The sequence below is a fragment of the Topomyia yanbarensis genome, chromosome 1 (assembly GCF_030247195.1).
Source record: "Topomyia yanbarensis strain Yona2022 chromosome 1, ASM3024719v1, whole genome shotgun sequence".
In the NCBI taxonomy this organism is placed as follows: domain Eukaryota; kingdom Metazoa; phylum Arthropoda; class Insecta; order Diptera; family Culicidae; genus Topomyia; species Topomyia yanbarensis.
The window spans coordinates 186,174,685-186,192,278 of record NC_080670.1 but is presented as its reverse complement, the minus strand read 5'-3'; the positions used below and the strand labels follow the sequence as shown (position 1 = coordinate 186,192,278).

Sequence of the window (17,594 nt, the reverse complement as noted above, 5' to 3'; positions counted from 1 at the left end):
CATTCGTGCCGGGAACAGACAGGAACAACTCATTTCGTGCCGAAAGAGGGGGCGATAGGGACAAATTTGAATATGGTAAACATCCAGGAGACAAGTTTAAGCTGAACTAATCAAGGCTTTCTGTTGTTTTCCTTGCTGCCGGCAGATTTTTTTCTTCTATAGGCGACGTTCAGGGAATCAAGGATCACGGTTGAGGCTGGTGTTGGTTGGATGCACAAGTGGCTCTTCAGGAAACCCGTCTATCCCGCATGGAGCAAGAACAGAGAAAAAGACACACCGGTAACAGTGCTACTTATGCGGCTTTTGTGGTAATAAATAAGGAAAAGTGAGTGCCGGCAAAAAGTGCTGACGCAGTCTGGAAGGATTTTATGCAAATGAAGATGCTGCCGGTGCTGGTGGGGGGTGGGGGGGGGGAAGGAACGATGGAACTATAGACGGCAAAACGGGTTACCGTCGCCGAAGGTTTCAAGTGCGAAATGTGGTTCCCCCCTCCCCACTCAGCCGGATAGGACGAGGTGTGTCGGAGTGCAATTAATTAAATTCATGCAAAACATTTGTAGGAAATTAGTAATTAAATTTTGTGGGGTGATTACAACTTGGATGTTTTCTTTTCGATGAGGAATGTTTTCTTAGACTTTTTGCTTGGAACAAGCGCCTTAGGAACGGTGGGCAATCAAATAGTAATAGACGTACGTTGACCGCCGAAAAACCGGGCTTACCTGTTCGATTTAAGAAGAATAAAATCAATAATTTATTCATTTAGTTTTTGACATAAATGCCAATACCTTATTTAAAACACTTGTCGCTTTCAAGCGGGGAAAACAGATATCGAAATGGTAGTTTAGCGAAAGCACTTATGTGAAAAAAAAATCCCCAGAGGCGAGATTCGAACACGCAACCTTCGAGACTCTGATCCATTGCACTAACCCTAATGCAATCGCTTGGGTATGTTCTTTCTGGGTCGTCATCATACCTCAGGGATAAGAGTTGGTGCATTGGACCGGAGTCTCAAAGGTTGCGGGTTCGAATTACGCCTCTGGGGGAATTATTTTTTAACTTTCGCTTCACTCACCATTTCGATCGGTTTTCCCCGTTGGATGCCACCAAAAAAGTTTGCATAAAATACTTGTGTAAACATTTGCCGTCGCCGCCATACCAGTATATCCCAAACTAGAGATACATCCATGTCGGGTATTCTGAAATATTTTATAATCAACTGTCAATTTATTCGAACTATGTAGCGCATTTATTTCAGTGCACGTATAATGATTTTATTTTACGTGAAACCCTCCCCACTAAACTCTCCCCTCGTTCCCACTTCATCTAAATCTCCAGCGGAATTTTGCATTTATCAAACTGCTGCAATCATCATAATTTCATATATTTCCCTACATTTTCACCATCACTATGCACGGAAACACCGGTTTACGTAATAAACACCTTTTTCTCTTAGTTGGTATTTTTTTGATAAACAAAGACAAAAAAGCCAGATTAATAATAATCTGTTAATCATCAGCAGCCCAAATTCCGTACCTCAATTTCCAAGAAACGGAATGCATGCAGGGGGAAAACCGGGACGGATGTACCAACATTGAAATGTTTATGACCTGTCGTGGTGGCGACGAAGCAATCTGCCGGCTTCTTCTTGCTTAGCATTAGTAGGTGGGTCCTTTGTTCAAGTGGTTTCTTCTTTTAACCACGAAAAGTTCTGCTTTTCTTATCCGTGGATGATCAATTTTTTCTTCGTCAGGTTTGCCGTTGTCATTTGGCGGTGTACACCCAGAACTGGAGGTCTGTGATAGTTTGTTTTGTTTTGTTTTTGTGTCTCTGTGGAACTTTAGTTTTTCGATTTTTTTTATCTCTTAGACTGTTGTCTTTGTCTCTTTAGCTTTTTCTCGGAGCTACGTATTTGCTTATTTAGCTTTTTGTTCTTTCGCTCTTTTTCTCATTAGCTATTTGTTTTTTTTTATTATTTGCTGCCTAGACAAAATGGCTCTTTGATTTCTCTACTTTTGAAATGATTGGTTCTTTGACTGTTTGGCTCTTTGACTCTAGCACTCTTCACCCTTCCGACTCTTCGACTTTTAGACGCTTTGGCCTTTTAGCTCTTTGCTTCTTGAGCCCCATGAATCTCAGTCCTATTGGCCATTTAACTATTTGATTCCTTTACTCTTGAAAGTTTGACAACTTGACTCTTTGACCTTTTGGCTCCTTGACGCTTGGACTTTCCAACTCTTTGGCTATTTGATTCCTTGACTCGTTGACTATTTGACTTATTAAATCTTTCGCTCTTGGATTCTTGGACTCTTGGACTTTCAGATTTGGACTCTTGAACACTTGGACTCTTGGACTTTGGAAGTTTGGACGCTTGGACTCTTCAAATCTTGAACTCTTCAAATCTTTTGGGCTCTTGGACTCGTCGATTCTTGGACTCTTAGACTTTTGGACTCTTTGATTCTTAAACTCTTGGACGCTTGGACTCTTGGAATCTTAGATTTTTTGCACTTTTGGACAATTGGGCTCCTGGATTCTTGGACTTTTGGATTCGTGGATTCTTTGAATCTTGGACGCTTGATCGTTTGGACGCTTAGACTCTTGGACTTTTGGGCTCTTGGACTCGTAGACTTTTGGACGCTTGGACTCTTCAACTCTTTAACTCTTGGACGCTTGGATTCCTGGATTCTTGGACTTTTGGGCTCTTGGACACTTAGACTCTTGGACGTTTGGGCTCTTGGACTCGTCGACTCTTAGACTTTGGACTCTTCGACTCTTAGACTCTTGGACGCTTGGACGTTTGGACTCGTGGACTCTTGGAATCTTAGACTCTTGGACTTTTTGGCTCTTGGATTCTCGGACTCCTGGACTCTTGGACTTTTGGACGGCTGGACTCTTCGACTCTTAAACTCTTGGACGATTGGACGCATGGACTCTTGTAATCTTAGATTTTTTTTTACTCTTGTACAATTGGGCTCCTGGACTCTTGGATTTTTTGATTCTTGGATTCTTCGAATCTTGGACGCTTGATCGTTTGGACGCTTAGACTCTTTGACTTTTGGGCTCTTGGACTCGTAGACTTTTGGACGCTTGGACTCTTCAACTCTTAAACTCTTGGATGCTTGGACTCCTGGATTCTTGGACTTTTGGGCTCTTGGACGCTTAGACTCTTGGACGTTTGGGCTCGTGGACTCGTCGACTCTGAGACTCTTGGACGTTTGGACTTGTGGACTCTTGGAATCTTAGACTCTTGGACTTTTTGGCTTTTGGATTCTCGGACTCCTGGACTCTTGGACTTTTGGACTGTTGGACTCTTCGACTCTTAGACGTTTGAACGCTTAGACTCTTGGACTCTAGAACTTTTGGACTCTTCGACTCTCGGACGCTTAGACTCTTGGACTCGTCGACCCTTGGGCTCTTGGACGCTTGAACTCTTAGATTCTTGGACTTTTGGGCTCTTAGACTCTTGAACTCTTAGACTCTTGGACGTTTGGACGTTTAGACGCTTGGACGTTTGGACGCTTGGACGTCTGGATGCTTGGACGTCTGGACGCTTAGACGTTTGGACGCTTAGATGCTTGGATTCTTGGAATCTTAGACTCTTGGACCTTTGGGCTCTTGGATTCTCGGACTCTTGGACTTTTGGGCTCTTGGACTCTTCGATTCTTGGACTCTTGGACGCTTGCACGTTTGGACGCTTGAACGTTTGGACTCGTGGACTCTTGGAATCTTAGACTTTTGGGCTCTTGGATTCTCGGACTTTTGGACTCTTTGACTTTTTGACTCTTGGACGCTTGGACTCTTGGACGCTTGGACTCTTGGAATCTTGGATTTTTGGGCTCTTAGACTCTTGAACTCTTAGACTCCTAGACGCTTGGACGCTAAGACGTTTAGACGCTTGGACTCTTGGAATCATAGACTCTTGGACTGTTGGGCTCTTGGATTCTCGGACTCTTGGACTCTTAGACTTTTTGACTCTTGGACGCTTGGACTCTTGGACTTTTGGACTGTTGGACTCTTGGGCTCTTCGACTCTTGGACGCTTAGACTTTTGGGTTCTTGGACTCTTGAACTCGTCGACTCTTGGACGCTTGGAATCTTGGACTCTTAGACTTTTGGGCTCTTGGACTCTTCGATTCTTGGACGCTTAGACTGTTGGACTCTTGAACGCTTGGACTCTTGGAATCATAGATTCTTGGACTTTTGGGCTCTTGGATTCTCGGACTCTTGGACTCTTAGACTTTTTGACTCTTGGACGCTTGGACTTTTGGACTCTTGGACTTTTGGGCTCTTTAACTCTTCGACTCTTGGACGCTTAGACTTTTGGGTTCTTGGACGTTTGGACGCTTAGACTCTTGGACTTTTGGACTCTTCGACTCTTGGAATCTTGAACTCTTGGATTTTTGGGCTTTTCGATTCTTGGACTCTTGGACTGTTGGACTCTTGGGCTTTTGGGCTTTTGGACTCTTCGACTCTTGGACGCTTAGACTCTTAGACTTTTGGGTTTTTGGACTCTTGGACTCGTCGACTTTTGGACGCTTGGACTCTTGGATTCTTGGACTTTTGGGCTCATGGACTCTTCGATTCTGGGACGCTTAGACTGTTGAACGCTTGGACTCTTAGAATCATAGACTCTTGGACTTTTAGGCTCTTGGATTCTCGGACCCTTAGACTCTTAGACTTTTTGACTCTTGGACGTTTGGAATTTTGGACTCTTGGACTCGTCGACTTTTGGACTCTTGGACTCGTCGACTTTTGGGCTCTTGGACTCTTCGACTCTTGGACGCTTAGACTTTTGGGTTCTTGGACTCTTGAACTCGTCGACTCTTGGACGCTTGGAATCTTGGACTTTTGGGCTCTTCGGCTCTTGGACGTTTGGACTTTTGGGCTCTGGACTCTTAGACTCTTTGGCTCTTGGACGGTTGGACTTTTGGGCTCTTGGACTCGTGAACTCGTCGAGTCTTGGACTCTTAGACTTTTGGACTCTTGAACTCATCGACTCTTGGACTCCTGAACTTTTTGATTCGAGGCGCTCTTTATGAGAGCTGAATCAGCCGAAAAATCTCTAATGGAAGCGGCAAAACACGCGATGGCAGAAGCTGAGGTGATACCGAAGAGTCATCACAATAGCCACCCGGAGAAACAGTGAGAGACGTGCCGGGTGAGTAAGAGGACCCAAAAAACAGAAGGGCGAGCTGATGAGCGTCGGGAAAAACCGTTTTCTTAGATTTTTTGTGTTACTTAATGCTGACATTTTTTGTTTGAAACATTCGTCTTTAACAATACGCCATTCGCCGAAAAAAGGAAATATTTGTTCGATCTAAGTATAAGTTAGTGGTGGAATTTGTGTTTCGATAAAATAAATTAGTTATGGAATGGTTATGGTTATGGATTTTGTCTCATCAGAATCCGACACTAACTTAGCGACACGACTAAGCTAGCACCGGATTGACGCTAGCTCAAAAAACAGATATAATGTGTTGTTGACCAAACCCCTAGTCATGCGTTATGTTCAGCAAGAAAAGGAGATCATTTTAAGTTGATGAGAACTAACCCTCCCCCACCGAATTCTCCTCTCATTTTCACTTCATCCAATATTGCACCAGGAGAGTCTCATTTATCAAACTGCTGCAATCATCATAATTTCATATATTTCCCTACATTTTACAACATTTCTGCACGAACACAGCGGTTACGAAATAAACACCTTTTTCTCTTACTTGATTTTTTCTCTCTCGTTTGATAAAGAAAGACCAAAGAGCCAGATTAATAACAGTCTGGCGTTAATCATCAAACCGCCCAAAATTCCGTACCTCAGCTGCAAGGGGGAAACGTAATGCATGCCAGCGAAAACCGGGACGGATGTAAGCTACATTGAAATGTTTACGACCTGCGCTGGAATCTGCCTGCTCCTGCTTGCTACGCTAGTAGGTGGGTTCTTTGTTCAAGTGGTGGTTATTTTTCAACCACAAAAATTTCTGCTCTTCTTATCCGCGGATGATCAATTTTTCCTTCGTCAGGTTTGCTGTTGTCATTTAGCGGAGGGCACCCAGAACTGAAGGTTTTCTTTTGGGTTCGTTTTGGTGTGTTTTTTTGTAATCTTTCGTTTTTCGATTTTCGGTGTATAATCGTGAAGGACTCGAGCGTTTGTATATTAACGTACTCGATCGCGTAGGCGTTTCTATGTCGCGTGCGCTAGCGTGTATTTAAATTCGCGTGCATAAATTCTATTTTATAGCGTTGTATCCATTTGCACACTCGCGTGTTCTTGGCTGATAGCACACGCGGACCGTGAATCTGTTGCTTAATTTTCGGTGCACAGTTCAGATGCTAGAAGAGAGTGAGTTGTTCCATATCACTAGAGCTCTCGGTCATGTCAGCAGTCTTGTGTAAATATCTAGTGGATCTAGTGCATATGAGTGTATTTTTTATTAATCCATCTGACGGCATTGACCTAGGCTGCTAGTGCCGAGAGTGGAGACGTAACAGATCGCGCGAACACTGGCCTTTGTTGGTTCCCGCTTGAAACCGCATTATTAAAATTATAAGTGGTAAACCGTTCACTTTGTCACCGGGGTGTTTTTATGTTTGCGAGATCGCAATCGTAGGTGTGTGTGGATGGTCGCGAACGGCTCGAGCGTTTGTATGTTGACGTGTTTGACGCTTGCGCTATCGTGTATGTAATTCCACGTGCATAAATTCATGCATAAATGTGGCCATTCGCTTATACGCGAGTATTTTTGAATTTTCGCGCGGACCGTGAATCTGATGCTCAACTTTCGGTGTACGGCTCATATACTAGAAAAGAGTTCGTCCGCATCACTTGAGTTCCCGGTCACGTCGCCATGGAACGTGTTATCTAGTGAACATGGGCGTCAATTCTTTGATTGGTCCAACTGAAGGCATGAGTGTAGGCTGCTAGGACCGAGGGTAGAGATTTCCGGACGTGACCGATTCATGATCGCGACAACTTAAGGTCGCTATTGTAAATTTAAAAGTGCTTAAACGTTCATTTAATTATCGGGGTGTTGTAATGTTGACGAGATCACGGGGTTAAGTATGTGTGGATGAGTGCAATGGCCTGTTCGCGTTTCTGACCAGAATTTCGTTATCGCGAAGGCCATGAGCGTTTGTACATTTAGAATGATAGAAATTGTTAGTGCATATGAAAGAATATGCAATTGATTGTGTTAGTGAGTGTTAGTATGAATCTAACTTAATGTATGGTCATCAAAAAAGGAAAAATAAAATATGACACATTCTTTCATGACGTTTACAACGATTTGACGAATCGTCATTCGACAAATATGTTATAACTTTACCAAATGAACGTCTACATGAAAACTTATTACAGATTCGGAAAGTAGACAAAATTTCATGAAAGATTCAATCAATATAAACTGGATAATCAATCATCACATCAGGAATGTTAGTTTAGTTGAATGTCCACTGCACAAAATGCAATATGCATATCAGTATGGGAAATCCACGATCACTCTGCATCACGATGTAAATTACCACATTGAGAAGCCCTTCTCGCTCAAGCTATCTAGCTTGGGTGTGTTCCTAGATATTGAGTATGTGTCCTTCCAGTCTATTCTGGAAGCGACGCGCGGTCATGGGATATCTGCATGCATCTCGGGTTGGATAAACGCAATGCTTAGTAACCGCATTCTTTGCCCGTCACTGCGATAGGCCGATATAAGGAAGTTGGATATTTTTGGGTGGCGTTCTGTCACCTATGGAACATGGTTGCCAGCTTGAGCTGCCTATAATCACAAGTCAGTCCCATGTAGATAGGGAATCCCGTAGAACATGGGACTAACTTGCGACTGTGGGCAGCGTAGGAGATCCGCAATCATTGTACCTGCAGAGGACGGTGAACGTGAAAAAGTCCGAAGCCAAATTGCTTTTGAGATATTGATAATAGCTGAAGTAGCGCTGCCAGAGGCGGCGAAGGTACAGCGTTCGAATCAAATCCTCCGGGAGATCACCAAGCGGGTCGGACAGAGTTAGGAGACTGGGCTCCTATGGAAATACGACTCTTTCGAGTTTCCGAACAGCTACCCGATGGCTGTTTGCCACCTACAATGCTTGGTTGTAGCGTATATAGCGCGTTTCGATGCTTGGCGAAAGAGTAAGAAGGCAGCTGAACGAATACCACCAGAAAGGGTATATTCATAAGGCGACCCCGGAGGAACTCCAAGAATCGGACCTACGGCGTTAAATATCGCCATAAATTCCACAAAGCTGTCGAAGATTCGCATATTTATCGAGGTGGAATGTTCTTTAAAGAGTTCTTCTGAAGACGTTGCTGGAGGTTCTTTTCGGATTTCGAACGAGACGGGTCTGTGCGGATCTGAAAAAGATGTTCCATAACAATTTTCCGGTCGCGAGGATTCAACGCATACACCTGATGTGTACCTGAAGGATGTTGCTACTTTCGGGGCTACTTGTTTACTGTGCACTGTCCATTTCGTGAATAATTTGAACGCGGTTAGAGTTTCCAACAACAGCCGATGTCATAATACGAGAACACGTGGATGACTACCAGAGCAGCACCGACGGGGATACAGAAGCGGTGAAACTGGTTCACGAGGTTAGGTACTCGCTTGGAGGATTTCTTCTATCAGATCTGGCTTTTGAACTAACGACAAGTTCTCGCAAGGGTCGGGGATCCAGCGAAGAATCTTCAAAAACCTCCACAAAACACGTACTCCGGATGTACTGGAAGCCAGTCGAAGACATTTTCGAACAATGGTAGATCGATTTTGGCGCCGTTGGATGCAGAATGGATCTTTCCACCGTCGGAAGTCATACATGGTGTTTCGAGCAGGTGAAGCCGATTTTGGTAGGGAACTTGGTGGTCATCGTGGAGGTGAAGATGGAAACAGATGGATTCGAGGACGTATAGCCAAGGTCGACGCAAGCCGAGATTAACGAGTTCGGGATGCCGTAGTGCAGACTTCCGACGGACTGGTTCATCGGTCAGTAGCAAAGCTGACTACCATATTGTTCAGGGAATGTCACGCTATGTGCCGCTGAACCCATGCGGACAACTCCTCGGTCGACTTTGGTGAATGACAGCTGTGTATCTTTCGCGTACCTAGGACTTGTTGAGATGGTGGGTTAGATGCAGATGGAAGAAGTTCAATGTCAAGACAACTGACCTATTGGCCAGGAATAAGGCAAGGATCATGCCGAATTCTGAGGTATGGTGTACCGACATGGACTGCTGTGCTGAACTCCAAGCGGAACAGGACGAAGTTGACAAGCACGTTTCGCTTAATGGCTGTTTGTGTCGCGAGTGCGTACAGAGCGATATCGTCGGAGGCGGTATGCGTCATTGCCGGGATGATTCCCAACTGTATCACTCTGGCTAAGGACGTGGAATGCTACCAGCGGAGGTATACACGAAATGCAAGGAGACTGGTCAGAGCTGATCCGTTGGGTAAGTGGAACAACGTGGAGAAAGGAAAGTAAGTACGGTGGTTACCTTACCGTTCAGGCTAGAGCCTTGTTGTCTCTTGCTGTATGCAGAAGCCGTCTCCACCCGACTCGGTCCATTGCTGCTTATCACCAGCCTCGCAGTCTTCGAAGGGTCCGCAGGTCGTCCTCTATCTGGTCGATCCACCGTGCTCACTGTGCGCCCCGTCTTCTTGTTCCTGTAGGGTCGCCCTCAAGAACCACCTATACCGGGACGTTGTCCCAAATTATTACGACGTGTCCAGCCCATCGCGAACGTCCTATTTTTGCGGTATGCGCGATGGATCCTTATACCAGCAGCTGATGCAACTCATGGTTCATTCAGCTTAGGTATACCTGGTTTGACAGTTGTCAATATCGTCGAAGAGATGTGCCACGACGAGCATATCTAGGATGCTGTCAACAGAGTGATTACTCCGAGCTGCAGAGAAAGTGGCGAAGGAACCAACAAAGTAGCGCCGTCAGCTAAAAAGCCGCCGTGAAATCACAAATCGGGTTTCGAGAGAAATTCCGCCGCCTGAGAACTCTCCGTCGGGGTAGAATAGGTCCACCGCCAGGGACCAGTTGAGTAGTACGCAACGTAGCACCGGGTTCGGAACGTCGAGGCGCCATTGAACCGGACGTCAGACTTCACCGGAATGACCTCGACATCCTACCGGTTAGCTTGTGAGTAGGCTAGATCCACTGCCGGGGATTAGAGCGAGTATATCGCATCGAATAGCTACGTTCGAAGCTCCGTTCCACCCGGACTCACTGGACAGACCTACAGCACCGCCCGGGGGCTAGAGCGAGTAGATCAGGATGAAGCGAGGAGCTAAATGGCTCACGGAAAAGAACATGAGTATAGGGATTTCACGGTAGGGTAGATTCACCACCATGGACTATCGCACTATATCGTGACAAAAATGAAAGTTAATTTGCTCACGAAACAGACATCGCTACCGAGAGAAATTTAGCTGCCGACTGAGAGTTGCCGGGGTAGGGTAGTTCACCGCCGGATAATATCCGAGTCGATCCCGATAAAGCTAGGAACTAAATGGCTCACTAAAGCGGTGTTAGGAGAAATTCTTCCGTCGGTCAACTCTCAGTCGGAGTAGCGTAAGTTCACCGCCGGGGACTATCCGAGTAGATCGTGATAAGGCTGGGAGCTGAATGACTCGCGTAAACAGGAGCTAAATGGCTGATGAAGTCAGCATCCAATCGGCTCACTGGGACGAGAGCTAAATGGCGACGTAATAGATGGAGACAAGAGGCAAGAGAAGAGTCGAAAGTTGAATCAAAGCTTAAAGGTCGAGTCATTTCTTGAGCTTGAGCTTGTGCGACCACCCCTGGCTGCTACTCCGTTATCGATCTCGACTAGCTTAAGTTGCACAGGGAATAAGTAGATAAATATGCTTGGGAGTAGCGAAACATCTCTCAATGTGCAACTCCTGGTAATACTAAAGTATTGATCAATACCGGCGCCGGCCAGGCCCGAACGTAGAACGCGGAAGGAAAGGAAAGGAATGGTTAGTCCGATACTTGATTTTGCTAAAGCCGTATATACTACTGCGCACTCCACAAGTATCACACGAGGAGGATATTTTTGTTAGTAAGAGTATAGAAGTTGGATCACTTCTTCTTTACCGACGCCAGAGAGGTGACTTCACTATCTGGACTAGATATCGATCCATCAAACTCATAGACCGGGGACCAACGGCTTTACTTCCCTTCCGAAGGAAGACATGACCACAGATTTTTTCACCACAGAAAAATCTCAACGACCTCGGCTGGAATTGAACCCAGGCAAATTGGAATGAGTGGCGGTCACGCTTACCACTCAAGCACCGGCGCCGTCAGCCCATTGTTTTAGTGAATAAGGACCAGAAAGGTGTTTCGGAATGTCAGCTACCGTTTGCAATCACCGTCGAATTCCGGTAGAGCGATGCGAAGGAAGCAGCAACAACTAGCCAAGGTGGACGGTGCACGAAAGGGGATTTTATTCTGAAAAACTCTGATTCATACAATGCACGGTGTTGGTGGTTGTCTCCATGTTTTCAAGCGTCGTCTGCGGTTGTAGGTCAATTGGTCGAAACCCATTTGGCCGGGCGGGTCAAATAACCGAATGTCGTAAGATCGAAAGGGCCATTTGACCGAAAGGGCCGTTTGGTCGAAAGGATCGATTTGGCGGTTCTAGGTCAATTGGCCGAAAGGACCGATTTGGCAAAAGGGCCAATTGGTTGAAGGAACCATTTGGTCGAATGTCAATTAGCTGAATGCCATCCGACGTAATCCACCTAACAGTAATATGAGATATTTGGCTGTAAAAACCGATTTGGCCGGAAGGACCGATTTGGCGAAAGAGCCGTTTAGTCGAAAGGGCCATTTGGCCGAAAGGGCCATTTGGTCGAAAGGACCAATTTGGTGGTTGTAGGTCAATTGACCGAAAGAACTGATTTGGCGACAGCGCTATTTGGCCGAAAGGACCATTTTGTCGAAAGGGCAAATTGATCGAAAGGACCGATTTGACCGAAAGGACAAATTTGGCCGAAAGCACCGATTTGGCCGAAAGGACCGATTCGGCGGTTGTAGGTCAATTGGCCGAAAGGACCGATTTGGCGAAAGGGCCATTTGGTTGAAAGAACCATTTGGTCGAATGTCAATTAGCTGAATGCCATCCGACGTAATCCACCTAACAGTAATATGAGATATTTGGCTGTAAAGACCGATTTGGCCGGAAGGACCGACTTGGCGAAAGAGCCGTTTGGTCGAAAGGGCCATTTGGCCAAAAGGGCCATGTGGTCGAAAGAACCAATTGATCGAAAGGACCGATTTGGCCGAAAGGACTGATTTGGCGAAAGCGTCATTTTGTCGAAAGGGCCATTTGGACGAAAGGGCCATTTGGTCGAATGTCAATTAACCGACTGCCATCTGACTTAGTCCACCTAACAGTAAGATGAGATAATTCTGACAAATATTGTCGGATTCTTCATTAGTTTGTGTAACTCATGTGAAGTCTCGATTTTCTGCACGAATAATACCTCGAATGAATTAAATAAATTATAAAAAATAAATAAGATAAAAGAAATTTCAAAATTATCAAAGCAAAAACTTTTTCATAAAAAAATTCATAAAATGATTAACAAAAATCAAATTACAAAAATAAATAATTATTTAAACAATATAAAAAAGGCATACATAAATTTAATAGAATTAAATAAATTCAAATTAACAAATTGGATGTAATGAATAAAAATAATGACTGAACAGAATCAATAGAATCAATAGAACTAACAAACTGAATAAAATGCATGAGCTGGAAAAATTATTAAAATTATTAAAATCAATAAAATGGACAAAATGAATAAAATAAATAAAATGAATAAAAAAATTAATTTTGTTTAAATACAAAATTGAATAAAATGTATAAAATCAATATAATGAATGAAATGAAAAAAATACACAAAATGGATAAAATGAAAGAATTGAATAAAATTAATAATACAAAAAGATAAATTAAATGAATAAATAATACACATAAATTGCAAAGTTTTGAGCTCGGAATTTACGTTTCGGAGATATGGAAAAATGAGTCCTACACAGACCAATGTCATGAAAGACTACTAATAGTGACTGCCATTGAACTGAAACCTTCGCTATAAGTTATAAGAAACATTTTTTTTTTCGAGAGTTGTCCTACTGGAGCTGTAGAACTAGGTTCTCGGAAGGGCTTCCCGTCAGAATCACATACTACAATTGCAGACGAGACAGGCGAATGGCGCCCACTAACACACTGCTTCAGACAAATTGTAGCAGGCCGTGATTCTGAATGTAACCGATGTAGATAGCGCGTATCATCGCGAAGGGCTCGAGCGTTTGTACGTTAACGTGTTCGATCGCGTGTGCTAACGTGTATGTAACTTCGCGTGTATAAATTCTATTTTATAACCGTGTGCCTTTCGCATATTCGCGTGTGTTCTTGGATGATCGCGCGCGGACCATGAATCTGATACTTAATTTTCGGTGTACGATTCAGATTCTAGAAGAAGGTGGGTTCTTCCATATCACTAAAATTCCCAGTCATGTCGCTATGGAACGTGTTGTCTAGTGGATATGAGCTATTCCTGATTAGTACAACTGAATGTATGGACCTAAGTTGCTAGAATGGAGGGTAAAGATTTCCGGACATGACCGATTCATGATCGCGCGCGTTTGCGGGTTCGCGTTTGAGACCGCGTTTGTAACTTCGTAAGTACTAAAACGTTCACATTGTTACCGGAGTATTATAAAGTTTGTGCGATCGCGAACGTTAGCCTTCGTATGGTGACGTTACTCTTTATATGCTTTTGCTCCTTTATACAATTTTACTGTTACATTTTTACTCTTTTGCACTTTTGCTTTTTTAATCTTTTATACTCTTTTGCTCTTTCATATTCTTTTACTCCTTTGTACTCTATAACTCTTCTTGTTTTACTCTGTTACTCCTTCACTATTTTGTTCTTCTGCAATTTTACGCTTATACTATTTTACTCTATCGATTTTCTATTCTTTTAAGCTTTTTGCCTTTTTTGATATTTTGTGTGCAATTCTGGATCCTACCAGTGACACTCTTCACTGCACTGATTATGATTGAAGTTGACACCCTCACAGCTGAATCTCCGCCTCTGCTACCTATTCATTCCCTCCTGCCAAGCTGTAGTACACCATCTAAAAATTTGAATATTTCATTTTTTACAATGCAATAAAGTTTCATTTAATTCCGTTTAACCGATAAGAAACCGTGTGCGGCGCCGGTCGCTGCTTTACTACACATTATCGCTCCTCGCTGAAAGATTGTTCCTGGAGATGCGAACCGTAGATTTGCGTACCACATTGCCCGGATTTCTCTGGTTGATCCTGGCAGAGGGGTGTGGGTGGAGGGGTGCAAATGAGAAATTCATCGACGCACTTGAGAAGAAAAGGAGAAGGTAAATTCGACATCCGCGGAGGGATGAAAACCATTTAATACACTTTTCACCGGGGAAAATATGAAGCCGTAAGTCACGCACGAGGGGAAAATCTAATTTGGAGAAAATAAGACGAACAGACTGTTCCAAATTCCAATCGGAACATATTGATGCAAAGGAATTTAAATATTAAGCTTGGAGTTACAAAATGTTTAGTTTCATCGGTTCCTCCTACCCTTTGTTTTCGCGATAGTCCTGAATCCCGAAACATGATGAATAATCCCGGTAATAAAGTCAATCAAGCGAGCGGGAACAGAAAATATCCTACACCATAAAGGAGATTGTCTCGCCGGCGATGGTCCATTATTGGCCTCTATTATTACCTACACACATCCTATAGGAATTCCCCTGAAAGGAAAAATAAAAATCACAATCCAATCACCTTGTTTCGGCTGGCGTATCACGACGTGCGTGTGTGTATGGGTGTGTATAGGAATAGACCGTTTATCCGTCCCGATTGTCCCTCCGGTGTCAAAGGAAGGGAAGGGTGCCAAAAGCGATACCATTTTCAGGGGATTATCGAGCGGACAATAAATTTTCCTCCTCATTGTTGCTGCCGGCGCTAGTACTTTTGATAGGCGACTCCTGCTATATCATACACGTGTGGACCTTGGAAAGGAGTGAGTGTGTCTATGGACATAACCTCAGAACGGTAAACGGTGGTGGCTCCTGGATGATAACATACACCATCGATACCGGACTAGGAAGCATCAATCGGAAGCACAATAGGGATGGCGCTTGAAAGGACACAATCACCTAAACGAACGACGAGCTGCTGGAAACTACGCAACAAAGTAGCCCGGATAAATCGAAGCAATTTACACGGTTGATGTAATAAAAGTGATTTTTCACCTTTCTTCCGGAATTGCTTGTTGGCGGGAAACGGACGTGTAATCGTGGTGAAGAAATCAAATCAGGCGAAAATTTATGTGATTCGTTGCGGATCGAAGATAGCTGGGCAGAAGCATGTGATGTGGTATGTACCATTTACTTTAGATGTGTGTGAATTTTGACATTTCGGGATTCCTTCTAGTAATGAGTGCGTTTCCGCAGATCCGTCTTTGTAAGAGGAAAACCTATATCGTTTGAAGTACTTTTGATAACCATACGGAATACCTATTATCGCCATACCGGACGTCATGAAATTCAACGATCCACCGAAAATTGGAGGCCTCATCGTAGGAGTAGAATCGATTAGAAAAACTCAACCACAAAAGGTAGCTGCTATCAGAGCGCCACCCACGTCCTAATAAATCGAAATTAATGACCTTCCGCGTGTTACCCAGCTTCCAGACGTCGTCTCGCCGACGGTAAACGGTCGTTATCGAATGATACGATAATGATTGGCCCCGTCGTTCCACCCGGAACGTAGTCCACGATGACGACGGTGACGATTAAATGTGACAGTGCAAAATTTGTACCGAAACTGCCGCCGCTTTTGATAGTCGATTGGGGACCCATTAACGCGTTGGAGGAAGCCATTTTACCTCTTCCGTGAAGCCGTGAGTTATCAAGTTTCCACCGTTTAACGCACGCGGGCAGTTGTCGCTCACTCCCGCGTAGATTTTATAACCTCAAAACACATAACCGTAATCGTCGCGGAACAGAAGCATCCTCATAAACGCCGAAATCTAATTAAAATTTAACCTGTTTAATATCATAATCTGGCTCCCCTTCGCAGCACAACCCCTGCGTTCCACCGGTACATTTTACGGTCGAGTCATCGTCGTTGTCGTCGTTGCAAACCCCCCGCAAACCAAATACACCGGAAGTGGCTTAATTCCGTCTGCTATCCCCACACCCCGCTACTGTTTGTAGCGTCGCGTCATGGATTAATTAAATTAAGGTGAACCTTTTTTTTCTAGCTAGCTATGGACACCGGTGAAAAGAACAAATTAGCAGCCACTTGTATGGCAGCCAACCCTCTGCGTTTTCCGACCCGCCCGTTCCTGGACTTGGTCGACTTGGTCCGACAGGTTTAATCTGATAACTACCGAATCACTGTGTAGCCGCGCCACGCGCCCGCGACTTGGAGCCTCCAGCAACGGGGAAAGGAGGAATTTATGTCCAACATCTGGTTTCGAACACCTCGGAGGCACTTTCGTCCTCGGTGGTGTGTTATCATATCATAATTGTGATTTGTTTGATGATGGGGGGAGAGGCACACGCCGTACCTTACCTATAGTATACCGGGATGGTTAACAAGTGAGTGAAAGCAGGAACAACAGCAACGTGGCTTGGCAATAATTAACGCCTTCATTAGTCGGGATGATTACCGGTTGTTTTGGTGGGACGAGGAGAAAGTATGTGGGAAAATGTGCGGTGCCATTAGCTCTCTCTTTCCAAGGCGCGGAAATTTACATATCTACGGATACTGGCGGGGGAAACTGCTTGGTGGTGTTTACTTGATTAAGTGTTTCTAAATTAAATCGAATTTTCTGGTGCTTCAGACTATATACAATTTATTTTTTCGAGAGTTGTCCTACTGGAGCTATCAGAATCACTCACTACAATGGCAGACGAGACGGGAAATGTCACTCGCTAAAACACTGCTTAAGGCCAATTGCAGCAGGCCTTGATAGTGATATTCATTGTACGGTTCAGATATGTGCGCGCGTAGACTTCACGCTCGCGTGAATTATCGCGAAGAGTTCGAGCGTTTATACGTTATCGTGCTCGACAGTATAAGTGTTTGTATGGATTTATAGTGCTAACGTGTATGAATCAGGTTTTCAATAAAAAAAATGAGAATTTTTTCTGTCATGTAGTCAAAAAACAAAAAAAATCAACAAATTCAATATTTTTATTAAAAACATAATGTTTATTCTTAAAAAGGCGTCAATGAATATTGGAGAAGGGGCCCTGGTCAGCCGTACGATGCAACTTAGTCGCGATGCTCTCACAAGAGCGGATACAATTCCGGATCCTGGTGGTCAACTGCTTCGTATCCTTGGCCCGACAATTATTTTTGTACACTAGGGTACTGAGGGAACCTAAAAATCCTCAATGGGTCGGGCACGTTGGTCGGATTCCTTTCTTTCGGCACGTATGGTATCTTTTTCTGCTCCAGATACTCCAGCGTCTTCTTGGTGTAATGGGAAGACCAGAAGACGTACTTCCCATTCGCATG

The 17,594-nt window shown here is 44.2% G+C and overlaps 1 long non-coding RNA gene across 1 annotated transcript; it reads left to right on the top strand.

Annotated features, from left to right (window-relative positions):
* Positions 1 to 15,047: 15,047 nt before the first annotated feature.
* LOC131676443 (uncharacterized) lies at positions 15,048 to 16,856 on the top strand. The gene is made up of 3 exons (XR_009303179.1): positions 15,048 to 15,440; positions 15,498 to 15,681; positions 16,330 to 16,856. It is a non-coding gene; the product is annotated as an uncharacterized LOC131676443 (long non-coding RNA).
* Positions 16,857 to 17,594: the final 738 nt, after the last annotated feature.